This window comes from Phyllobates terribilis, unplaced genomic scaffold, assembly GCF_046119375.1.
Source record: "Phyllobates terribilis strain yellow unplaced genomic scaffold, ASM4611937v1 Scaffold_734__1_contigs__length_741531, whole genome shotgun sequence".
In the NCBI taxonomy this organism is placed as follows: Eukaryota; Metazoa; Chordata; class Amphibia; order Anura; family Dendrobatidae; genus Phyllobates; species Phyllobates terribilis.
In genome coordinates, this window is record NW_027363494.1 from 295,706 (window position 1) to 319,975 (window position 24,270).

The 24,270-nt window shown below is 45.2% G+C and overlaps 19 non-coding genes across 19 annotated transcripts; all 19 read left to right on the plus strand.

Moving 5' to 3' along the window:
- The first annotated feature begins 314 nt into the window (after positions 1-314).
- Positions 315-505, plus strand: LOC141237846 (U2 spliceosomal RNA). Its single transcript, XR_012303369.1, has one exon. It is a non-coding gene; the product is annotated as a U2 spliceosomal RNA (small nuclear RNA).
- A 1,122-nt stretch (positions 506-1,627) lies between these two features.
- LOC141237847 (U2 spliceosomal RNA) lies at positions 1,628-1,818 on the plus strand. Its single transcript, XR_012303370.1, has one exon. It is a non-coding gene; the product is annotated as a U2 spliceosomal RNA (small nuclear RNA).
- A 1,122-nt stretch (positions 1,819-2,940) lies between these two features.
- On the plus strand, positions 2,941-3,131 carry LOC141237557 (U2 spliceosomal RNA). Its single transcript, XR_012303088.1, has one exon. It is a non-coding gene; the product is annotated as a U2 spliceosomal RNA (small nuclear RNA).
- A 1,123-nt stretch (positions 3,132-4,254) lies between these two features.
- Positions 4,255-4,445, plus strand: LOC141237558 (U2 spliceosomal RNA). The gene has a single exon (XR_012303089.1). It is a non-coding gene; the product is annotated as a U2 spliceosomal RNA (small nuclear RNA).
- Positions 4,446-5,564: 1,119 nt separating this feature from the next.
- Positions 5,565-5,755, plus strand: LOC141237559 (U2 spliceosomal RNA). Its single transcript, XR_012303090.1, has one exon. It is a non-coding gene; the product is annotated as a U2 spliceosomal RNA (small nuclear RNA).
- A 1,123-nt stretch (positions 5,756-6,878) lies between these two features.
- On the plus strand, positions 6,879-7,069 carry LOC141237560 (U2 spliceosomal RNA). Its single transcript, XR_012303091.1, has one exon. It is a non-coding gene; the product is annotated as a U2 spliceosomal RNA (small nuclear RNA).
- A 1,122-nt stretch (positions 7,070-8,191) lies between these two features.
- Positions 8,192-8,382, plus strand: LOC141237561 (U2 spliceosomal RNA). Its single transcript, XR_012303092.1, has one exon. It is a non-coding gene; the product is annotated as a U2 spliceosomal RNA (small nuclear RNA).
- Positions 8,383-9,501: 1,119 nt separating this feature from the next.
- On the plus strand, positions 9,502-9,692 carry LOC141237562 (U2 spliceosomal RNA). Its single transcript, XR_012303093.1, has one exon. It is a non-coding gene; the product is annotated as a U2 spliceosomal RNA (small nuclear RNA).
- A 1,123-nt stretch (positions 9,693-10,815) lies between these two features.
- LOC141237564 (U2 spliceosomal RNA) lies at positions 10,816-11,006 on the plus strand. Its single transcript, XR_012303094.1, has one exon. It is a non-coding gene; the product is annotated as a U2 spliceosomal RNA (small nuclear RNA).
- A 1,121-nt stretch (positions 11,007-12,127) lies between these two features.
- On the plus strand, positions 12,128-12,318 carry LOC141237566 (U2 spliceosomal RNA). The gene has a single exon (XR_012303096.1). It is a non-coding gene; the product is annotated as a U2 spliceosomal RNA (small nuclear RNA).
- Positions 12,319-13,439: 1,121 nt separating this feature from the next.
- On the plus strand, positions 13,440-13,630 carry LOC141237567 (U2 spliceosomal RNA). Its single transcript, XR_012303097.1, has one exon. It is a non-coding gene; the product is annotated as a U2 spliceosomal RNA (small nuclear RNA).
- Positions 13,631-14,751: 1,121 nt separating this feature from the next.
- LOC141237568 (U2 spliceosomal RNA) lies at positions 14,752-14,942 on the plus strand. Its single transcript, XR_012303098.1, has one exon. It is a non-coding gene; the product is annotated as a U2 spliceosomal RNA (small nuclear RNA).
- Positions 14,943-16,061: 1,119 nt separating this feature from the next.
- LOC141237569 (U2 spliceosomal RNA) lies at positions 16,062-16,252 on the plus strand. Its single transcript, XR_012303099.1, has one exon. It is a non-coding gene; the product is annotated as a U2 spliceosomal RNA (small nuclear RNA).
- A 1,120-nt stretch (positions 16,253-17,372) lies between these two features.
- On the plus strand, positions 17,373-17,563 carry LOC141237570 (U2 spliceosomal RNA). The gene has a single exon (XR_012303100.1). It is a non-coding gene; the product is annotated as a U2 spliceosomal RNA (small nuclear RNA).
- Positions 17,564-18,685: 1,122 nt separating this feature from the next.
- Positions 18,686-18,876, plus strand: LOC141237571 (U2 spliceosomal RNA). The gene has a single exon (XR_012303101.1). It is a non-coding gene; the product is annotated as a U2 spliceosomal RNA (small nuclear RNA).
- A 1,124-nt stretch (positions 18,877-20,000) lies between these two features.
- On the plus strand, positions 20,001-20,191 carry LOC141237572 (U2 spliceosomal RNA). Its single transcript, XR_012303102.1, has one exon. It is a non-coding gene; the product is annotated as a U2 spliceosomal RNA (small nuclear RNA).
- A 1,120-nt stretch (positions 20,192-21,311) lies between these two features.
- On the plus strand, positions 21,312-21,502 carry LOC141237573 (U2 spliceosomal RNA). The gene has a single exon (XR_012303103.1). It is a non-coding gene; the product is annotated as a U2 spliceosomal RNA (small nuclear RNA).
- Positions 21,503-22,624: 1,122 nt separating this feature from the next.
- On the plus strand, positions 22,625-22,815 carry LOC141237574 (U2 spliceosomal RNA). The gene has a single exon (XR_012303104.1). It is a non-coding gene; the product is annotated as a U2 spliceosomal RNA (small nuclear RNA).
- Positions 22,816-23,935: 1,120 nt separating this feature from the next.
- On the plus strand, positions 23,936-24,126 carry LOC141237945 (U2 spliceosomal RNA). Its single transcript, XR_012303465.1, has one exon. It is a non-coding gene; the product is annotated as a U2 spliceosomal RNA (small nuclear RNA).
- The last annotated feature ends 144 nt before the right edge of the window (positions 24,127-24,270 follow it).

Below are 24,270 nucleotides of genomic sequence, written 5' to 3' on the forward strand. Positions count from 1 at the left end.
TCAGCAACCCTCCTGCTAAGGGTAGACAGCTGCTCGTTCCACCCCCCCCCCCCCGCCTTAATTGGTTCTCCTCCCTTCCAACGGTGTTGAGGCGGGTGGGAACAGCCGGGGGTTGAGGGTACTGTGCTAAAAGAGGTGGAGTTATGCAGATCTAAAACGCGTGGATTGCAGCAGCAGCAAGCCGAAAAGTGCAGGCATGTGAGGGATCTAGAGGTTGACAGCATGTCTTCTTAACGGGAGTCCAGGTGGCCATCTCCACAAATGGACTTTTCAGAATCCTTAGGTGGCACCGTAGTCGGAAACCAATTCTGGTTATCGCTTCTCGGCCTTTTGGCTAAGATCAAGTGTAGTATCTGTTCTTATCAGTTTAATATCTGATACGTCCCCTATCTGGGGACCATATATTAAATGGATTTTTAGAACAGGGAGATGGAGAAAGAGCTTGCTCTGTCCACTCCACGCATTGACCTGGTATTGCAGTATCTCCAGGACCGGTGCACCCCTTCTTTAATGCAGTTTCTAAAATCAGAAAGAATTGAATTCAGTGCTTTTTGTTCATTTTGCTTGTTTGTCGGATTTTGGGATGGACTCTTTGGCTTTGCTTTTCTTCTCCTCATTGGATTTTTCATGTTAAAAGTTGCAGAAGCCAGATGACAAGCTCATTTTGGTTCAACTTCAGCAACTGTGCATTGCATTGCCATGTAATGTAATGTAATGCAATGCTATCTATCTAGCTCTCCCTCTATACTTCCTTTTGGATAAACAGACATATTAGGCAAGCATTTTGGAGCTTTCACCTAAATAACTACAGGTGGTGAGATAAGCTGCACAATATAATTGACCTTTCAGTATTTTGTTGCACACACACCATCTATTTAGCAAATGCCCTTGTTATCAACAGCAGCCTTTTAAACTCACCTGAGCTAACAGGTATGTGAGCTGGTTACTCTGCTGCGCTTAAAATTTCTTTTTTGGTTTGCTACAATGCCTTTTCTGAAACGTTGTCTCCCTCTGCTGGAACACTGACTTCTTTCATTTAATGCCTGCAGACTATAAAAGAGAAACCAACCCAAAAAGTTTGGTTGATTAGTCTGTGGCATTCTTTTAAACTGTTGCTTATGGCGGTCTCTGTGAGCTTCTCAGTGACATTCAGCCATCCAGGTATCCCGCCTGCAGTAGACGGAATGTGGCAATGGAACGCTGGCTGCGCGTGTCATAATAGGCTCTGAGCCTTTATATACCTGCGCACAGCAGCAGCCACCTTCAGTCTGCTGCTGGACAGCCAGCAGCAGCAGCAGCAGGAGAGGTAATTAATCAGCAACCCTCCTGCTAAGGGTAGACAGCTGCTCGTTCCACCCCCCCCCCCCGCCTTAATTGGTTCTCCTCCCTTCCAACGGTGTTGAGGCGGGTGGGAACAGCCGGGGGTTGAGGGTACTGTGCTAAAAGAGGTGGAGTTATGCAGATCTAAAACGCGTGGATTGCAGCAGCAGCAAGCCGAAAAGTGCAGGCATGTGAGGGATCTAGAGGTTGACAGCATGTCTTCTTAACGGGAGTCCAGGTGGCCATCTCCACAAATGGACTTTTCAGAATCCTTAGGTGGCACCGTAGTCGGAAACCAATTCTGGTTATCGCTTCTCGGCCTTTTGGCTAAGATCAAGTGTAGTATCTGTTCTTATCAGTTTAATATCTGATACGTCCCCTATCTGGGGACCATATATTAAATGGATTTTTAGAACAGGGAGATGGAGAAAGAGCTTGCTCTGTCCACTCCACGCATTGACCTGGTATTGCAGTATCTCCAGGACCGGTGCACCCCTTCTTTAATGCAGTTTCTAAAATCAGAAAGAATTGAATTCAGTGCTTTTTGTTCATTTTGCTTGTTTGTCGGATTTTGGGATGGACTCTTTGGCTTTGCTTTTCTTCTCCTCATTGGATTTTTCATGTTAAAAGTTGCAGAAGCCAGATGACAAGCTCATTTTGGTTCAACTTCAGCAACTGTGCATTGCATTGCCATGTAATGTAATGTAATGCAATGCTATCTATCTAGCTCTCCCTCTATACTTCCTTTTGGATAAACAGACATATTAGGCAAGCATTTTGGAGCTTTCACCTAAATAACTACAGGTGGTGAGATAAGCTGCACAATATAATTGACCTTTCAGTATATTGTTGCACACACACCATCTATTTAGCAAATGCCCTTGTTATCAACAGCAGCCTTTTAAACTCACCTGAGCTAACAGGTATGTGAGCTGGTTACTCTGCTGCGCTTAAAATTTCTTTTTTGGTTTGCTACAATGCCTTTTCTGAAACGTTGTCTCCCTCTGCTGGAACACTGACTTCTTTCATTTAATGCCTGCAGACTATAAAAGAGAAACCAACCCAAAAAGTTTGGTTGATTAGTCTGTGGCATTCTTTTAAACTGTTGCTTATGGCGGTCTCTGTGAGCTTCTCAGTGACATTCAGCCATCCAGGTATCCCGCCTGCAGTAGACGGAATGTGGCAATGGAACGCTGGCTGCGCGTGTCATAATAGGCTCTGAGCCTTTATATACCTGCGCACAGCAGCAGCCACCTTCAGTCTGCTGCTGGACAGCCAGCAGCAGCAGCAGCAGGAGAGGTAATTAATCAGCAACCCTCCTGCTAAGGGTAGACAGCTGCTCGTTCCACCCCCCCCCCCCGCCTTAATTGGTTCTCCTCCCTTCCAACGGTGTTGAGGCGGGTGGGAACAGCCGGGGGTTGAGGGTACTGTGCTAAAAGAGGTGGAGTTATGCAGATCTAAAACACGTGGATTGCAGCAGCAGCAAGCCGAAAAGTGCAGGCATGTGAGGGATCTAGAGGTTGACAGCATGTCTTCTTAACGGGAGTCCAGGTGGCCATCTCCACAAATGGACTTTTCAGAATCCTTGGGTGGCACCGTAGTCGGAAACCAATTCTGGTTATCGCTTCTCGGCCTTTTGGCTAAGATCAAGTGTAGTATCTGTTCTTATCAGTTTAATATCTGATACGTCCCCTATCTGGGGACCATATATTAAATGGATTTTTAGAACAGGGAGATGGAAAAAGAGCTTGCTCTGTCCACTCCACGCATTGACCTGGTATTGCAGTATCTCCAGGACCGGTGCACCCCTTCTTTAATGCAGTTTCTAAAATCAGAAAGAATTGAATTCAATGCTTTTTGTTCATTTTGCTTGTTTGTCGGATTTTGGGATGGACTCTTTGGCTTTGCTTTTCTTCTCCTCATTGGATTTTTCATGTTAAAAGTTGCAGAAGCCAGATGACAAGCTCATTTTGGTTCAACTTCAGCAACTGTGCATTGCATTGCCATGTAATGTAATGTAATGCAATGCTATCTATCTAGCTCTCCCTCTATACTTCCTTTTGGATAAACAGACATATTAGGCAAGCATTTTGGAGCTTTCACCTAAATAACTACAGGTGGTGAGATAAGCTGCACAATATAATTGACCTTTCAGTATATTGTTGCACACACACCATCTATTTAGCAAATGCCCTTGTTATCAACAGCAGCCTTTTAAACTCACCTGAGCTAACAGGTATGTGAGCTGGTTACTCTGCTGCGCTTAAAATTTCTTTTTTGGTTTGCTACAATGCCTTTTCTGAAACGTTGTCTCCCTCTGCTGGAACACTGACTTCTTTCATTTAATGCCTGCAGACTATAAAAGAGAAACCAACCCAAAAAGTTTGGTTGATTAGTCTGTGGCATTCTTTTAAACTGTTGCTTATGGCGGTCTCTGTGAGCTTCTCAGTGACATTCAGCCATCCAGGTATCCCGCCTGCAGTAGACGGAATGTGGCAATGGAACGCTGGCTGCGCGTGTCATAATAGGCTCTGAGCCTTTATATACCTGCGCACAGCAGCAGCCACCTTCAGTCTGCTGCTGGACAGCCAGCAGCAGCAGCAGCAGGAGAGGTAATTAATCAGCAACCCTCCTGCTAAGGGTAGACAGCTGCTCGTTCCACCCCCCCCCCCCCGCCTTAATTGGTTCTCCTCCCTTCCAACGGTGTTGAGGCGGGTGGGAACAGCCGGGGGTTGAGGGTACTGTGCTAAAAGAGGTGGAGTTATGCAGATCTAAAACACGTGGATTGCAGCAGCAGCAAGCCGAAAAGTGCAGGCATGTGAGGGATCTAGAGGTTGACAGCATGTCTTCTTAACGGGAGTCCAGGTGGCCATCTCCACAAATGGACTTTTCAGAATCCTTGGGTGGCACCGTAGTCGGAAACCAATTCTGGTTATCGCTTCTCGGCCTTTTGGCTAAGATCAAGTGTAGTATCTGTTCTTATCAGTTTAATATCTGATACGTCCCCTATCTGGGGACCATATATTAAATGGATTTTTAGAACAGGGAGATGGAAAAAGAGCTTGCTCTGTCCACTCCACGCATTGACCTGGTATTGCAGTATCTCCAGGACCGGTGCACCCCTTCTTTAATGCAGTTTCTAAAATCAGAAAGAATTGAATTCAATGCTTTTTGTTCATTTTGCTTGTTTGTCGGATTTTGGGATGGACTCTTTGGCTTTGCTTTTCTTCTCCTCATTGGATTTTTCATGTTAAAAGTTGCAGAAGCCAGATGACAAGCTCATTTTGGTTCAACTTCAGCAACTGTGCATTGCATTGCCATGTAATGTAATGTAATGCAATGCTATCTATCTAGCTCTCCCTCTATACTTCCTTTTGGATAAACAGACATATTAGGCAAGCATTTTGGAGCTTTCACCTAAATAACTACAGGTGGTGAGATAAGCTGCACAATATAATTGACCTTTCAGTATATTGTTGCACACACACCATCTATTTAGCAAATGCCCTTGTTATCAACAGCAGCCTTTTAAACTCACCTGAGCTAACAGGTATGTGAGCTGGTTACTCTGCTGCGCTTAAAATTTCTTTTTTGGTTTGCTACAATGCCTTTTCTGAAACGTTGTCTCCCTCTGCTGGAACACTGACTTCTTTCATTTAATGCCTGCAGACTATAAAAGAGAAACCAACCCAAAAAGTTTGGTTGATTAGTCTGTGGCATTCTTTTAAACTGTTGCTTATGGCGGTCTCTGTGAGCTTCTCAGTGACATTCAGCCATCCAGGTATCCCGCCTGCAGTAGACGGAATGTGGCAATGGAACGCTGGCTGCGCGTGTCATAATAGGCTCTGAGCCTTTATATACCTGCGCACAGCAGCAGCCACCTTCAGTCTGCTGCTGGACAGCCAGCAGCAGCAGCAGCAGGAGAGGTAATTAATCAGCAACCCTCCTGCTAAGGGTAGACAGCTGCTCGTTCCACCCCCCCCCGCCTTAATTGGTTCTCCTCCCTTCCAACGGTGTTGAGGCGGGTGGGAACAGCCGGGGGTTGAGGGTACTGTGCTAAAAGAGGTGGAGTTATGCAGATCTAAAACGCGTGGATTGCAGCAGCAGCAAGCCGAAAAGTGCAGGCATGTGAGGGATCTAGAGGTTGACAGCATGTCTTCTTAACGGGAGTCCAGGTGGCCATCTCCACAAATGGACTTTTCAGAATCCTTGGGTGGCACCGTAGTCGGAAACCAATTCTGGTTATCGCTTCTCGGCCTTTTGGCTAAGATCAAGTGTAGTATCTGTTCTTATCAGTTTAATATCTGATACGTCCCCTATCTGGGGACCATATATTAAATGGATTTTTAGAACAGGGAGATGGAAAAAGAGCTTGCTCTGTCCACTCCACGCATTGACCTGGTATTGCAGTATCTCCAGGACCGGTGCACCCCTTCTTTAATGCAGTTTCTAAAATCAGAAAGAATTGAATTCAATGCTTTTTGTTCATTTTGCTTGTTTGTCGGATTTTGGGATGGACTCTTTGGCTTTGCTTTTCTTCTCCTCATTGGATTTTTCATGTTAAAAGTTGCAGAAGCCAGATGACAAGCTCATTTTGGTTCAACTTCAGCAACTGTGCATTGCATTGCCATGTAATGTAATGTAATGCAATGCTATCTATCTAGCTCTCCCTCTATACTTCCTTTTGGATAAACAGACATATTAGGCAAGCATTTTGGAGCTTTCACCTAAATAACTACGGGTGGTGAGATAAGCTGCACAATATAATTGACCTTTCAGTATATTGTTGCACACACACCATCTATTTAGCAAATGCCCTTGTTATCAACAGCAGCCTTTTAAACTCACCTGAGCTAACAGGTATGTGAGCTGGTTACTCTGCTGCGCTTAAAATTTCTTTTTTGGTTTGCTACAATGCCTTTTCTGAAACGTTGTCTCCCTCTGCTGGAACACTGACTTCTTTCATTTAATGCCTGCAGACTATAAAAGAGAAACCAACCCAAAAAGTTTGGTTGATTAGTCTGTGGCATTCTTTTAAACTGTTGCTTATGGCGGTCTCTGTGAGCTTCTCAGTGACATTCAGCCATCCAGGTATCCCGCCTGCAGTAGACGGAATGTGGCAATGGAACGCTGGCTGCGCGTGTCATAATAGGCTCCGAGCCTTTATATACCTGCGCACAGCAGCAGCCACCTTCAGTCTGCTGCTGGACAGCCAGCAGCAGCAGCAGCAGGAGAGGTAATTAATCAGCAACCCTCCTGCTAAGGGTAGACAGCTGCTTGTTCCACCCCCCCCCCCCCGCCTTAATTGGTTCTCCTCCCTTCCAACGGTGTTGAGGCGGGTGGCAACAGCCGGGGGTTGAGGGTACTGTGCTAAAAGAGGTGGAGTTATGCAGATCTAAAACGCGTGGATTGCAGCAGCAGCAAGCCGAAAAGTGCAGGCATGTGAGGGATCTAGAGGTTAACAGCATGTCTTCTTAACAGGAGTCCAGGTGGCCATCTCCACAAATGGACTTTTCAGAATCCTTGGGTGGCACCGTAGTCGGAAACCAATTCTGGTTATCGCTTCTCGGCCTTTTGGCTAAGATCAAGTGTAGTATCTGTTCTTATCAGTTTAATATCTGATACGTCCCCTATCTGGGGACCATATATTAAATGGATTTTTAGAACAGGGAGATGGAAAAAGAGCTTGCTCTGTCCACTCCACGCATTGACCTGGTATTGCAGTATCTCCAGGACCGGTGCACCCCTTCTTTAATGCAGTTTCTAAAATCAGAAAGAATTGAATTCAATGCTTTTTGTTCATTTTGCTTGTTTGTCGGATTTTGGGATGGACTCTTTGGCTTTGCTTTTCTTCTCCTCATTGGATTTTTCATGTTAAAAGTTGCAGAAGCCAGATGACAAGCTCATTTTGGTTCAACTTCAGCAACTGTGCATTGCATTGCCATGTAATGTAATGTAATGCAATGCTATCTATCTAGCTCTCCCTCTATACTTCCTTTTGGATAAACAGACATATTAGGCAAGCATTTTGGAGCTTTCACCTAAATAACTACAGGTGGTGAGATAAGCTGCACAATATAATTGACCTTTCAGTATATTGTTGCACACACACCATCTATTTAGCAAATGCCCTTGTTATCAACAGCAGCCTTTTAAACTCACCTGAGCTAACAGGTATGTGAGCTGGTTACTCTGCTGCGCTTAAAATTTCTTTTTTGGTTTGCTACAATGCCTTTTCTGAAACGTTGTCTCCCTCTGCTGGAACACTGACTTCTTTCATTTAATGCCTGCAGACTATAAAAGAGAAACCAACCCAAAAAGTTTGGTTGATTAGTCTGTGGCATTCTTTTAAACTGTTGCTTATGGCGGTCTCTGTGAGCTTCTCAGTGACATTCAGCCATCCAGGTATCCCGCCTGCAGTAGACGGAATGTGGCAATGGAACGCTGGCTGCGCGTGTCATAATAGGCTCTGAGCCTTTATATACCTGCGCACAGCAGCAGCCACCTTCAGTCTGCTGCTGGACAGCCAGCAGCAGCAGCAGCAGGAGAGGTAATTAATCAGCAACCCTCCTGCTAAGGGTAGACAGCTGCTCGTTCCACCCCCCCCCCCCGCCTTAATTGGTTCTCCTCCCTTCCAACGGTGTTGAGGCGGGTGGGAACAGCCGGGGTTTGAGGGTACTGTGCTAAAAGAGGTGGAGTTATGCAGATCTAAAACACGTGGATTGCAGCAGCAGCAAGCCGAAAAGTGCAGGCATGTGAGGGATCTAGAGGTTGACAGCATGTCTTCTTAACGGGAGTCCAGGTGGCCATCTCCACAAATGGACTTTTCAGAATCCTTGGGTGGCACCGTAGTCGGAAACCAATTCTGGTTATCGCTTCTCGGCCTTTTGGCTAAGATCAAGTGTAGTATCTGTTCTTATCAGTTTAATATCTGATACGTCCCCTATCTGGGGACCATATATTAAATGGATTTTTAGAACAGGGAGATGGAAAAAGAGCTTGCTCTGTCCACTCCACGCATTGACCTGGTATTGCAGTATCTCCAGGACCGGTGCACCCCTTCTTTAATGCAGTTTCTAAAATCAGAAAGAATTGAATTCAATGCTTTTTGTTCATTTTGCTTGTTTGTCGGATTTTGGGATGGACTCTTTGGCTTTGCTTTTCTTCTCCTCATTGGATTTTTCATGTTAAAAGTTGCAGAAGCCAGATGACAAGCTCATTTTGGTTCAACTTCAGCAACTGTGCATTGCATTGCCATGTAATGTAATGTAATGCAATGCTATCTATCTAGCTCTCCCTCTATACTTCCTTTTGGATAAACAGACATATTAGGCAAGCATTTTGGAGCTTTCACCTAAATAACTACAGGTGGTGAGATAAGCTGCACAATATAATTGACCTTTCAGTATATTGTTGCACACACACCATCTATTTAGCAAATGCCCTTGTTATCAACAGCAGCCTTTTAAACTCACCTGAGCTAACAGGTATGTGAGCTGGTTACTCTGCTGCGCTTAAAATTTCTTTTTTGGTTTGCTACAATGCCTTTTCTGAAACGTTGTCTCCCTCTGCTGGAACACTGACTTCTTTCATTTAATGCCTGCAGACTATAAAAGAGAAACCAACCCAAAAAGTTTGGTTGATTAGTCTGTGGCATTCTTTTAAACTGTTGCTTATGGCGGTCTCTGTGAGCTTCTCAGTGACATTCAGCCATCCAGGTATCCCGCCTGCAGTAGACGGAATGTGGCAATGGAACGCTGGCTGCGCGTGTCATAATAGGCTCTGAGCCTTTATATACCTGCGCACAGCAGCAGCCACCTTCAGTCTGCTGCTGGACAGCCAGCAGCAGCAGCAGCAGGAGAGGTAATTAATCAGCAACCCTCCTGCTAAGGGTAGACAGCTGCTCGTTCCACCCCCCCCCGCCTTAATTGGTTCTCCTCCCTTCCAACGGTGTTGAGGCGGGTGGGAACAGCCGGGGGTTGAGGGTACTGTGCTAAAAGAGGTGGAGTTATGCAGATCTAAAACGCGTGGATTGCAGCAGCAGCAAGCCGAAAAGTGCAGGCATGTGAGGGATCTAGAGGTTGACAGCATGTCTTCTTAACGGGAGTCCAGGTGGCCATCTCCACAAATGGACTTTTCAGAATCCTTGGGTGGCACCGTAGTCGGAAACCAATTCTGGTTATCGCTTCTCGGCCTTTTGGCTAAGATCAAGTGTAGTATCTGTTCTTATCAGTTTAATATCTGATACGTCCCCTATCTGGGGACCATATATTAAATGGATTTTTAGAACAGGGAGATGGAAAAAGAGCTTGCTCTGTCCACTCCACGCATTGACCTGGTATTGCAGTATCTCCAGGACCGGTGCACCCCTTCTTTAATGCAGTTTCTAAAATCAGAAAGAATTGAATTCAATGCTTTTTGTTCATTTTGCTTGTTTGTCGGATTTTGGGATGGACTCTTTGGCTTTGCTTTTCTTCTCCTCATTGGATTTTTCATGTTAAAAGTTGCAGAAGCCAGATGACAAGCTCATTTTGGTTCAACTTCAGCAACTGTGCATTGCATTGCCATGTAATGTAATGTAATGCAATGCTATCTATCTAGCTCTCCCTCTATACTTCCTTTTGGATAAACAGACATATTAGGCAAGCATTTTGGAGCTTTCACCTAAATAACTACGGGTGGTGAGATAAGCTGCACAATATAATTGACCTTTCAGTATATTGTTGCACACACACCATCTATTTAGCAAATGCCCTTGTTATCAACAGCAGCCTTTTAAACTCACCTGAGCTAACAGGTATGTGAGCTGGTTACTCTGCTGCGCTTAAAATTTCTTTTTTGGTTTGCTACAATGCCTTTTCTGAAACGTTGTCTCCCTCTGCTGGAACACTGACTTCTTTCATTTAATGCCTGCAGACTATAAAAGAGAAACCAACCCAAAAAGTTTGGTTGATTAGTCTGTGGCATTCTTTTAAACTGTTGCTTATGGCGGTCTCTGTGAGCTTCTCAGTGACATTCAGCCATCCAGGTATCCCGCCTGCAGTAGACGGAATGTGGCAATGGAACGCTGGCTGCGCGTGTCATAATAGGCTCCGAGCCTTTATATACCTGCGCACAGCAGCAGCCACCTTCAGTCTGCTGCTGGACAGCCAGCAGCAGCAGCAGCAGGAGAGGTAATTAATCAGCAACCCTCCTGCTAAGGGTAGACAGCTGCTTGTTCCACCCCCCCCCCCCCGCCTTAATTGGTTCTCCTCCCTTCCAACGGTGTTGAGGCGGGTGGCAACAGCCGGGGGTTGAGGGTACTGTGCTAAAAGAGGTGGAGTTATGCAGATCTAAAACGCGTGGATTGCAGCAGCAGCAAGCCGAAAAGTGCAGGCATGTGAGGGATCTAGAGGTTAACAGCATGTCTTCTTAACAGGAGTCCAGGTGGCCATCTCCACAAATGGACTTTTCAGAATCCTTGGGTGGCACCGTAGTCGGAAACCAATTCTGGTTATCGCTTCTCGGCCTTTTGGCTAAGATCAAGTGTAGTATCTGTTCTTATCAGTTTAATATCTGATACGTCCCCTATCTGGGGACCATATATTAAATGGATTTTTAGAACAGGGAGATGGAAAAAGAGCTTGCTCTGTCCACTCCACGCATTGACCTGGTATTGCAGTATCTCCAGGACCGGTGCACCCCTTCTTTAATGCAGTTTCTAAAATCAGAAAGAATTGAATTCAATGCTTTTTGTTCATTTTGCTTGTTTGTCGGATTTTGGGATGGACTCTTTGGCTTTGCTTTTCTTCTCCTCATTGGATTTTTCATGTTAAAAGTTGCAGAAGCCAGATGACAAGCTCATTTTGGTTCAACTTCAGCAACTGTGCATTGCATTGCCATGTAATGTAATGTAATGCAATGCTATCTATCTAGCTCTCCCTCTATACTTCCTTTTGGATAAACAGACATATTAGGCAAGCATTTTGGAGCTTTCACCTAAATAACTACAGGTGGTGAGATAAGCTGCACAATATAATTGACCTTTCAGTATATTGTTGCACACACACCATCTATTTAGCAAATGCCCTTGTTATCAACAGCAGCCTTTTAAACTCACCTGAGCTAACAGGTATGTGAGCTGGTTACTCTGCTGCGCTTAAAATTTCTTTTTTGGTTTGCTACAATGCCTTTTCTGAAACGTTGTCTCCCTCTGCTGGAACACTGACTTCTTTCATTTAATGCCTGCAGACTATAAAAGAGAAACCAACCCAAAAAGTTTGGTTGATTAGTCTGTGGCATTCTTTTAAACTGTTGCTTATGGCGGTCTCTGTGAGCTTCTCAGTGACATTCAGCCATCCAGGTATCCCGCCTGCAGTAGACGGAATGTGGCAATGGAACGCTGGCTGCGCGTGTCATAATAGGCTCTGAGCCTTTATATACCTGCGCACAGCAGCAGCCACCTTCAGTCTGCTGCTGGACAGCCAGCAGCAGCAGCAGCAGGAGAGGTAATTAATCAGCAACCCTCCTGCTAAGGGTAGACAGCTGCTCGTTCCACCCCCCCCCCCGCCTTAATTGGTTCTCCTCCCTTCCAACGGTGTTGAGGCGGGTGGGAACAGCCGGGGGTTGAGGGTACTGTGCTAAAAGAGGTGGAGTTATGCAGATCTAAAACGCGTGGATTGCAGCAGCAGCAAGCCGAAAAGTGCAGGCATGTGAGGGATCTAGAGGTTGACAGCATGTCTTCTTAACGGGAGTCCAGGTGGCCATCTCCACAAATGGACTTTTCAGAATCCTTGGGTGGCACCGTAGTCGGAAACCAATTCTGGTTATCGCTTCTCGGCCTTTTGGCTAAGATCAAGTGTAGTATCTGTTCTTATCAGTTTAATATCTGATACGTCCCCTATCTGGGGACCATATATTAAATGGATTTTTAGAACAGGGAGATGGAAAAAGAGCTTGCTCTGTCCACTCCACGCATTGACCTGGTATTGCAGTATCTCCAGGACCGGTGCACCCCTTCTTTAATGCAGTTTCTAAAATCAGAAAGAATTGAATTCAATGCTTTTTGTTCATTTTGCTTGTTTGTCGGATTTTGGGATGGACTCTTTGGCTTTGCTTTTCTTCTCCTCATTGGATTTTTCATGTTAAAAGTTGCAGAAGCCAGATGACAAGCTCATTTTGGTTCAACTTCAGCAACTGTGCATTGCATTGCCATGTAATGTAATGTAATGCAATGCTATCTATCTAGCTCTCCCTCTATACTTCCTTTTGGATAAACAGACATATTAGGCAAGCATTTTGGAGCTTTCACCTAAATAACTACAGGTGGTGAGATAAGCTGCACAATATAATTGACCTTTCAGTATATTGTTGCACACACACCATCTATTTAGCAAATGCCCTTGTTATCAACAGCAGCCTTTTAAACTCACCTGAGCTAACAGGTATGTGAGCTGGTTACTCTGCTGCGCTTAAAATTTCTTTTTTGGTTTGCTACAATGCCTTTTCTGAAACGTTTTCTCCCTCTGCTGGAACACTGACTTCTTTCATTTAATGCCTGCAGACTATAAAAGAGAAACCAACCCAAAAAGTTTGGTTGATTAGTCTGTGGCATTCTTTTAAACTGTTGCTTATGGCGGTCTCTGTGAGCTTCTCAGTGACATTCAGCCATCCAGGTATCCCGCCTGCAGTAGACGGAATGTGGCAATGGAACGCTGGCTGCGCGTGTCATAATAGGCTCTGAGCCTTTATATACCTGCGCACAGCAGCAGCCACCTTCAGTCTGCTGCTGGACAGCCAGCAGCAGCAGCAGCAGGAGAGGTAATTAATCAGCAACCCTCCTGCTAAGGGTAGACAGCTGCTCGTTCCACCCCCCCCCCCGCCTTAATTGGTTCTCCTCCCTTCCAACGGTGTTGAGGCGGGTGGGAACAGCCGGGGGTTGAGGGTACTGTGCTAAAAGAGGTGGAGTTATGCAGATCTAAAACGCGTGGATTGCAGCAGCAGCAAGCCGAAAAGTGCAGGCATGTGAGGGATCTAGAGGTTGACAGCATGTCTTCTTAACGGGAGTCCAGGTGGCCATCTCCACAAATGGACTTTTCAGAATCCTTGGGTGGCACCGTAGTCGGAAACCAATTCTGGTTATCGCTTCTCGGCCTTTTGGCTAAGATCAAGTGTAGTATCTGTTCTTATCAGTTTAATATCTGATACGTCCCCTATCTGGGGACCATATATTAAATGGATTTTTAGAACAGGGAGATGGAAAAAGAGCTTGCTCTGTCCACTCCACGCATTGACCTGGTATTGCAGTATCTCCAGGACCGGTGCACCCCTTCTTTAATGCAGTTTCTAAAATCAGAAAGAATTGAATTCAATGCTTTTTGTTCATTTTGCTTGTTTGTCGGATTTTGGGATGGACTCTTTGGCTTTGCTTTTCTTCTCCTCATTGGATTTTTCATGTTAAAAGTTGCAGAAGCCAGATGACAAGCTCATTTTGGTTCAACTTCAGCAACTGTGCATTGCATTGCCATGTAATGTAATGTAATGCAATGCTATCTATCTAGCTCTCCCTCTATACTTCCTTTTGGATAAACAGACATATTAGGCAAGCATTTTGGAGCTTTCACCTAAATAACTACAGGTGGTGAGATAAGCTGCACAATATAATTGACCTTTCAGTATATTGTTGCACACACACCATCTATTTAGCAAATGCCCTTGTTATCAACAGCAGCCTTTTAAACTCACCTGAGCTAACAGGTATGTGAGCTGGTTACTCTGCTGCGCTTAAAATTTCTTTTTTGGTTTGCTACAATGCCTTTTCTGAAACGTTTTCTCCCTCTGCTGGAACACTGACTTCTTTCATTTAATGCCTGCAGACTATAAAAGAGAAACCAACCCAAAAAGTTTGGTTGATTAGTCTGTGGCATTCTTTTAAACTGTTGCTTATGGCGGTCTCTGTGAGCTTCTCAGTGACATTCAGCCATCCAGGTATCCCGCCTGCAGTAGACGGAATGTGGCAATGGAACGCTGGCTGCGCGTGTCATAATAGGCTCTGAGCCTTTATATACCTGCGCACAGCAGCAGCCACCTTCAGTCTGCTGCTGGACAGCCAGCAGCAGCAGCAGCAGGAGAGGTAATTAATCAGCAACCCTCCTGCTAAGGGTAGACAGCTGCTTGTTCCACCCCCCCCCCCGCCTTAATTGGTTCTCCTCCCTTCCAACGGTGTTGAGGCGGGTGGGAACAGCCGGGGGTTGAGGGTACTGTGCTAAAAGAGGTGGAGTTATGCAGATCTAAAACGCGTGGATTGCAGCAGCAGCAAGCCGAAAAGTGCAGGCATGTGAGGGATCTAGAGGTTGACAGCATGTCTTCTTAACGGGAGTCCAGGTGGCCATCTCCACAAATGGACTTTTCAGAATCCTTGGGTGGCACCGTAGTCGGAAACCAATTCTGGTTATCGCTTCTCGGCCTTTTGGCTAAGATCAAGTGTAGTATCTGTTCTTATCAGTTTAATATCTGATACGTCCCCTATCTGGGGACCATATATTAAATGGATTTTTAGAACAGGGAGATGGAAAAAGAGCTTGCTCTGTCCACTCCACGCATTGACCTGGTATTGCAGTATCTCCAGGACCGGTGCACCCCTTCTTTAATGCAGTTTCTAAAATCAGAAAGAATTGAATTCAATGCTTTTTGTTCATTTTGCTTGTTTGTCGGATTTTGGGATGGACTCTTTGGCTTTGCTTTTCTTCTCCTCATTGGATTTTTCATGTTAAAAGTTGCAGAAGCCAGATGACAAGCTCATTTTGGTTCAACTTCAGCAACTGTGCATTGCATTGCCATGTAATGTAATGTAATGCAATGCTATCTATCTAGCTCTCCCTCTATACTTCCTTTTGGATAAACAGACATATTAGGCAAGCATTTTGGAGCTTTCACCTAAATAACTACAGGTGGTGAGATAAGCTGCACAATATAATTGACCTTTCAGTATATTGTTGCACACACACCATCTATTTAGCAAATGCCCTTGTTATCAACAGCAGCCTTTTAAACTCACCTGAGCTAACAGGTATGTGAGCTGGTTACTCTGCTGCGCTTAAAATTTCTTTTTTGGTTTGCTACAATGCCTTTTCTGAAACGTTGTCTCCCTCTGCTGGAACACTGACTTCTTTCATTTAATGCCTGCAGACTATAAAAGAGAAACCAACCCAAAAAGTTTGGTTGATTAGTCTGTGGCATTCTTTTAAACTGTTGCTTATGGCGGTCTCTGTGAGCTTCTCAGTGACATTCAGCCATCCAGGTATCCCGCCTGCAGTAGACGGAATGTGGCAATGGAACGCTGGCTGCGCGTGTCATAATAGGCTCTGAGCCTTTATATACCTGCGCACAGCAGCAGCCACCTTCAGTCTGCTGCTGGACAGCCAGCAGCAGCAGCAGCAGGAGAGGTAATTAATCAGCAACCCTCCTGCTAAGGGTAGACAGCTGCTCGTTCCACCCCCCCCCGCCTTAATTGGTTCTCCTCCCTTCCAACGGTGTTGAGGCGGGTGGGAACAGCCGGGGGTTGAGGGTACTGTGCTAAAAGAGGTGGAGTTATGCAGATCTAAAACGCGTGGATTGCAGCAGCAGCAAGCCGAAAAGTGCAGGCATGTGAGGGATCTAGAGGTTGACAGCATGTCTTCTTAACGGGAGTCCAGGTGGCCATCTCCACAAATGGACTTTTCAGAATCCTTGGGTGGCACCATAGTCGGAAACCAATTCTGGTTATCGCTTCTCGGCCTTTTGGCTAAGATCAAGTGTAGTATCTGTTCTTATCAGTTTAATATCTGATACGTCCCCTATCTGGGGACCATATATTAAATGGATTTTTAGAACAGGGAGATGGAAAAAGAGCTTGCTCTGTCCACTCCACGCATTGACCTGGTATTGCAGTATCTCCAGGACCGGTGCACCCCTTCTTTAATGCAGTTTCTAAAATCAGAAAGAATTGAATTCAATGCTTTTTGTTCATTTTGCTTGTTTGTCGGATTTTGGGATGGACTCTTTGGCTTTGCTTTTCTTCTCCTCATTGGATTTTTCATGTTAAAAGTTGCAGAAGCCAGATGACAAGCTCATTTTGGTTCAACTTCAGCAACTGTGCATTGCATTGCCATGTAATGTAATGTAATGCAATGCTATCTATCTAGCTCTCCCTCTATACTTCCTTTTGGATAAACAGACATATTAGGCAAGCATTTTGGAGCTTTCACCTAAATAACTACAGGTGGTGAGATAAGCTGCACAATATAATTGACCTTTCAGTATATTGTTGCACACACACCATCTATTTAGCAAATGCCCTTGTTATCAACAGCAGCCTTTTAAACTCACCTGAGCTAACAGGTATGTGAGCTGGTTACTCTGCTGCGCTTAAAATTTCTTTTTTGGTTTGCTACAATGCCTTTTCTGAAACGTTGTCTCCCTCTGCTGGAACACTGACTTCTTTCATTTAATGCCTGCAGACTATAAAAGAGAAACCAACCCAAAAAGTTTGGTTGATTAGTCTGTGGCATTCTTTTAAACTGTTGCTTATGGCGGTCTCTGTGAGCTTCTCAGTGACATTCAGCCATCCAGGTATCCCGCCTGCAGTAGACGGAATGTGGCAATGGAACGCTGGCTGCGCGTGTCATAATAGGCTCTGAGCCTTTATATACCTGCGCACAGCAGCAGCCACCTTCAGTCTGCTGCTGGACAGCCAGCAGCAGCAGCAGCAGGAGAGGTAATTAATCAGCAACCCTCCTGCTAAGGGTAGACAGCTGCTCGTTCCACCCCCCCCCCGCCTTAATTGGTTCTCCTCCCTTCCAACGGTGTTGAGGCGGGTGGGAACAGCCGGGGGTTGAGGGTACTGTGCTAAAAGAGGTGGAGTTATGCAGATCTAAAACGCGTGGATTGCAGCAGCAGCAAGCCGAAAAGTGCAGGCATGTGAGGGATCTAGAGGTTGACAGCATGTCTTCTTAACGGGAGTCCAGGTGGCCATCTCCACAAATGGACTTTTCAGAATCCTTGGGTGGCACCGTAGTCGGAAACCAATTCTGGTTATCGCTTCTCGGCCTTTTGGCTAAGATCAAGTGTAGTATCTGTTCTTATCAGTTTAATATCTGATACGTCCCCTATCTGGGGACCATATATTAAATGGATTTTTAGAACAGGGAGATGGAAAAAGAGCTTGCTCTGTCCACTCCACGCATTGACCTGGTATTGCAGTATCTCCAGGACCGGTGCACCCCTTCTTTAATGCAGTTTCTAAAATCAGAAAGAATTGAATTCAATGCTTTTTGTTCATTTTGCTTGTTTGTCGGATTTTGGGATGGACTCTTTGGCTTTGCTTTTCCTCTCCTCATTGGATTTTTCATGTTAAAAGTTGCAGAAGCCAGATGACAAGCTCATTTTGGTTCAACTTCAGCAACTGTGCATTGCATTGCCATGTAATGTAATGTAATGCAATGCTATCTATCTAGCTCTCCCTCTATACTTCCTTTTGGATAAACAGACATATTAGGCAAGCATTTTGGAGCTTTCACCTAAATAACTACAGGTGGTGAGATAAGCTGCACAATATAATTGACCTTTCAGTATATTGTTGCACACACACCATCTATTTAGCAAATGCCCTTGTTATCAACAGCAGCCTTTTAAACTCACCTGAGCTAACAGGTATGTGAGCTGGTTACTCTGCTGCGCTTAAAATTTCTTTTTTGGTTTGCTACAATGCCTTTTCTGAAACGTTGTCTCCCTCTGCTGGAACACTGACTTCTTTCATTTAATGCCTGCAGACTATAAAAGAGAAACCAACCCAAAAAGTTTGGTTGATTAGTCTGTGGCATTCTTTTAAACTGTTGCTTATGGCGGTCTCTGTGAGCTTCTCAGTGACATTCAGCCATCCAGGTATCCCGCCTGCAGTAGACGGAATGTGGCAATGGAACGCTGGCTGCGCGTGTCATAATAGGCTCTGAGCCTTTATATACCTGCGCACAGCAGCAGCCACCTTCAGTCTGCTGCTGGACAGCCAGCAGCAGCAGCAGCAGGAGAGGTAATTAATCAGCAACCCTCCTGCTAAGGGTAGACAGCTGCTCGTTCCACCACCCCCCCCCGCCTTAATTGGTTCTCCTCCCTTCCAACGGTGTTGAGGCGGGTGGGAACAGCCGGGGGTTGAGGGTACTGTGCTAAAAGAGGTGGAGTTATACAGATCTAAAACGCGTGGATTGCAGCAGCAGCAAGCCGAAAAGTGCAGGCATGTGAGGGATCTAGAGGTTGACAGCATGTCTTCTTAACGGGAGTCCAGGTGGCCATCTCCACAAATGGACTTTTCAGAATCCTTGGGTGGCACCGTAGTCGGAAACCAATTCTGGTTATCGCTTCTCGGCCTTTTGGCTAAGATCAAGTGTAGTATCTGTTCTTATCAGTTTAATATCTGATACGTCCCCTATCTGGGGACCATATATTAAATGGATTTTTAGAACAGGGAGATGGAAAAAGAGCTTGCTCTGTCCACTCCACGCATTGACCTGGTATTGCAGTATCTCCAGGACCGGTGCACCCCTTCTTTAATGCAGTTTCTAAAATCAGAAAGAATTGAATTCAATGCTTTTTGTTCATTTTGCTTGTTTGTCGGATTTTGGGATGGACTCTTTGGCTTTGCTTTTCTTCTCCTCATTGGATTTTTCATGTTAAAAGTTGCAGAAGCCAGATGACAAGCTCATTTTGGTTCAACTTCAGCAACTGTGCATTGCATTGCCATGTAATGTAATTTAATGCAATGCTATCTATCTAGCTCTCCCTCTATACTTCCTTTTGGATAAACAGACATATTAGGCAAGCATTTTGGAGCTTTCACCTAAATAACTACAGGTGGTGAGATAAGCTGCACAATATAATTGACCTTTCGGTATATTGTTGCACACACACCATCTATTTAGCAAATGCCCTTGTTATCAACAGCAGCCTTTTAAACTCACCTGAGCTAACAGGTATGTGAGCTGGTTACTCTGCTGCGCTTAAAATTTCTTTTTTGGTTTGCTACAATGCCTTTTCTGAAACGTTGTCTCCCTCTGCTGGAACACTGACTTCTTTCATTTAATGCCTGCAGACTATAAAAGAGAAACCAACCCAAAAAGTTTGGTTGATTAGTCTGTGGCATTCTTTTAAACTGTTGCTTATGGCGGTCTCTGTGAGCTTCTCAGTGACATTCAGCCATCCAGGTATCCCGCCTGCAGTAGACGGAATGTGGCAATGGAACGCTGGCTGCGCGTGTCATAATAGGCTCTGAGCCTTTATATACCTGCGCACAGCAGCAGCCACCTTCAGTCTGCTGCTGGACAGCCAGCAGCAGCAGCAGCAGGAGAGGTAATTAATCAGCAACCCTCCTGCTAAGGGTAGACAGCTGCTCGTTCCACCCCCCCCCCCCCCGCCTTAATTGGTTCTCCTCCCTTCCAACGGTGTTGAGGCGGGTGGGAACAGCCGAGGGTTAAGGGTACTGTGCTAAAAGAGGTGGAGTTATGCAGATCTAAAACGCGTGGATTGCAGCAGCAGCAAGCCGAAAAGTGCAGGCATGTGAGGGATCTAGAGGTTGACAGCATGTCTTCTTAACGGGAGTCCAGGTGGCCATCTCCACAAATGGACTTTTCAGAATCCTTGGGTGGCACCGTAGTCGGAAACCAATTCTGGTTATCGCTTCTCGGCCTTTTGGCTAAGATCAAGTGTAGTATCTGTTCTTATCAGTTTAATATCTGATACGTCCCCTATCTGGGGACCATATATTAAATGGATTTTTAGAACAGGGAGATGGAAAAAGAGCTTGCTCTGTCCACTCCACGCATTGACCTGGTATTGCAGTATCTCCAGGACCGGTGCACCCCTTCTTTAATGCAGTTTCTAAAATCAGAAAGAATTGAATTCAATGCTTTTTGTTCATTTTGCTTGTTTGTCGGATTTTGGGATGGACTCTTTGGCTTTGCTTTTCTTCTCCTCATTGGATTTTTCATGTTAAAAGTTGCAGAAGCCAGATGACAAGCTCATTTTGGTTCAACTTCAGCAACTGTGCATTGCATTACCATGTAATGTAATGTAATGCAATGCTATCTATCTAGCTCTCCCTCTATACTTCCTTTTGGATAAACAGACATATTAGGCAAGCATTTTGGAGCTTTCACCTAAATAACTACAGGTGGTGAGATAAGCTGCACAATATAATTGACCTTTCAGTATATTGTTGCACACACACCATCTATTTAGCAAATGCCCTTGTTATCAACAGCAGCCTTTTAAACTCACCTGAGCTAACAGGTATGTGAGCTGGTTACTCTGCTGCACTTAAAATTTCTTTTTTGGTTTGCTACAATGCCTTTTCTGAAACGTTGTCTCCCTCTGCTGGAACACTGACTTCTTTCATTTAATGCCTGCAGACTATAAAAGAGAAACCAACCCAAAAAGTTTGGTTGATTAGTCTGTGGCATTCTTTTAAACTGTTGCTTATGGCGGTCTCTGTGAGCTTCTCAGTGACATTCAGCCATCCAGGTATCCCGCCTGCAGTAGACGGAATGTGGCAATGGAAGGCTGGCTACACGTGTCATAATAGGCTCTGAGCCTTTATATACCTGCGCACAGCAGCAGCCACCTTCAGTCTGCTGCTGGACAGCCAGCAGCAGCAGCAGCAGGAGAGGTAATTAATCAGCAACCCTCCTGCTAAGGGTAGACAGCTGCTCGTTCCACCCCCCCCCCGCCTTAATTGGTTCTCCTCCCTTCCAACGGTGTTGAGGCGGGTGGGAACAGCCGGGGGTTGAGGGTACTGTGCTAAAAGAGGTGGAGTTATGCAGATCTAAAACGCGTGGATTGCAGCAGCAGCAAGCCGAAAAGTGCAGGCATGTGAGGGATCTAGAGGTTGACAGCATGTCTTCTTAACGGGAGTCCAGCTGGCCATCTCCACAAATGGACTTTTCAGAATCCTTGGGTGGCACCGTAGTCGGAAACCAATTCTGGTTATCGCTTCTCGGCCTTTTGGCTAAGATCAAGTGTAGTATCTGTTCTTATCAGTTTAATATCTGATACGTCCCCTATCTGGGGACCATATATTAAATGGATTTTTAGAACAGGGAGATGGAAAAAGAGCTTGCTCTGTCCACTCCACGCATTGACCTGGTATTGCAGTATCTCCAGGACCGGTGCACCCCTTCTTTAATGCAGTTTCTAAAATCAGAAAGAATTGAATTCAATGCTTTTTGTTCATTTTGCTTGTTTGTCGGATTTTGGGATGGACTCTTTGGCTTTGCTTTTCTTCTCCTCATTGGATTTTTCATGTTAAAAGTTGCAGAAGCCAGATGACAAGCTCATTTTGGTTCAACTTCAGCAACTGTGCATTGCATTGCCATGTAATGTAATGTAATGCAATGCTATCTATCTAGCTCTCCCTCTATACTTCCTTTTGGATAAACAGACATATTAGGCAAGCATTTTGGAGCTTTCACCTAAATAACTACAGGTGGTGAGATAAGCTGCACAATATAATTGACCTTTCAGTATATTGTTGCACACACACCATCTATTTAGCAAATGCCCTTGTTATCAACAGCAGCCTTTTAAACTCACCTGAGCTAACAGGTATGTGAGCTGGTTACTCTGCTGCGCTTAAAATTTCTTTTTTGGTTTGCTACAATGCCTTTTCTGAAACGTTGTCTCCCTCTGCTGGAACACTGACTTCTTTCATTTAATGCCTGCAGACTATAAAAGAGAAACCAACCCAAAAAGTTTGGTTGATTAGTCTGTGGCATTCTTTTAAACTGTTGCTTATGGCGGTCTCTGTGAGCTTCTCAGTGACATTCAGCCATCCAGGTATCCCGCCTGCAGTAGACGGAATGTGGCAATGGAACGCTGGCTGCGCGTGTCATAATAGGCTCTGAGCCTTTATATACCTGCGCACAGCAGCAGCCACCTTCAGTCTGCTGCTGGACAGCCAGCAGCAGCAGCAGCAGGAGAGGTAATTAATCAGCAACCCTCCTGCTAAGGGTAGACAGCTGCTCGTTAAACCCCCCCCCCCCGCCTTAATTGGTTCTCCTCCCTTCCAACGGTGTTGAGGCGGGTGGGAACAGCCGGGGGTTGAGGGTACTGTGCTAAAAGAGGTGGAGTTATGCAGATCTAAAACGCGTGGATTGCAGCAGCAGCAAGCCGAAAAGTGCAGGCATGTGAGGGATCTAGAGGTTGACAGCATGTCTTCTTAACGGGAGTCCAGGTGGCCATCTCCACAAATGGACTTTTCAGAATCCTTGGGTGGCACCGTAGTCGGAAACCAATCCTGGTTATCGCTTCTCGGCCTTTTGGCTAAGATCAAGTGTAGTATCTGTTCTTATCAGTTTAATATCTGATACGTCCCCTATCTGGGGACCATATATTAAATGGATTTTTAGAACAGGGAGATGGAAAAAGAGCTTGCTCTGTCCACTCCACGCATTGACCTGGTATTGCAGTATCTCCAGGACCGGTGCACCCCTTCTTTAATGCAGTTTCTAAAATCAGAAAGAATTGAATTCAATGCTTTTTGTTCATTTTGCTTGTTTGTCGGATTTTGGGATGGACTCTTTGGCTTTGCTTTTCTTCTCCTCATTGGATTTTTCATGTTAAAAGTTGCAGAAGCCAGATGACAAGCTCATTTTGGTTCAACTTCAGCAACTGTGCATTGCATTGCCATGTAATGTAATGTAATGCAATGCTATCTATCTAGCTCTCCCTCTATACTTCCTTTTGGATAAACAGACATATTAGGCAAGCATTTTGGAGCTTTCACCTAAATAACTACAGGTGGTGAGATAAGCTGCACAATATAATTGACCTTTCAGTATATTGTTGCACACACACCATCTATTTAGCAAATGCCCTTGTTATCAACAGCAGCCTTTTAAACTCACCTGAGCTAACAGGTATGTGAGCTGGTTACTCTGCTGCGCTTAAAATTTCTTTTTTGGTTTGCTACAATGCCTTTTCTGAAACGTTGTCTCCCTCTGCTGGAACACTGACTTCTTTCATTTAATGCCTGCAGACTATAAAAGAGAAACCAACCCAAAAAGTTTGGTTGATTAGTCTGTGGCATTCTTTTAAACTGTTGCTTATGGCGGTCTCTGTGAGCTTCTCAGTGACATTCAGCCATCCAGGTATCCCGCCTGCAGTAGACGGAATGTGGCAATGGAACGCTGGCTGCGCGTGTCATAATAGGCTCTGAGCCTTTATATACCTGCGCACAGCAGCAGCCACCTTCAGTCTGCTGCTGGACAGCCAGCAGCAGCAGCAGCAGGAGAGGTAATTAATCAGCAACCCTCCTGCTAAGGGTAGACAGCTGCTCGTTCCACCCCCCCCCCGCCTTAATTGGTTCTCCTCCCTTCCAACGGTGTTGAGGTGGGTGGGAACAGCCGGGGGTTGAGGGTACTGTGCTAAAAGAGGTGGAGTTATGCAGATCTAAAATGCGTGGATTGCAGCAGCAGCAAGCCGAAAAGTGCAGGCATGTGAGGGATCTAGAGGTTGACAGCATGTCTTCTTAACGGGAGTCCAGGTGGCCATCTCCACAAATGGACTTTTCAGAATCCTTGGGTGGCACCGTAGTCGGAAACCAATTCTGGTTATCGCTTCTCGGCCTTTTGGCTAAGATCAAGTGTAGTATCTGTTCTAATCAGTTTAATATCTGATACGTCCCCTATCTGGGGACCATATATTAAATGGATTTTTAGAACAGGGAGATGGAAAAAGAGCTTGCTCTGTCCACTCCACGCATTGACCTGGTATTGCAGTATCTCCAGGACCGGTGCACCCCTTCTTTAATGCAGTTTCTAAATCAGAAAGAATTGAATTCAATGCTTTTTGTTCATTTTGCTTGTTTGTCGGATTTTGGGATGGACTCTTTGGCTTTGCTTTTCTTCTCCTCATTGGATTTTTCATGTTAAAAGTTGCAGAAGCCAG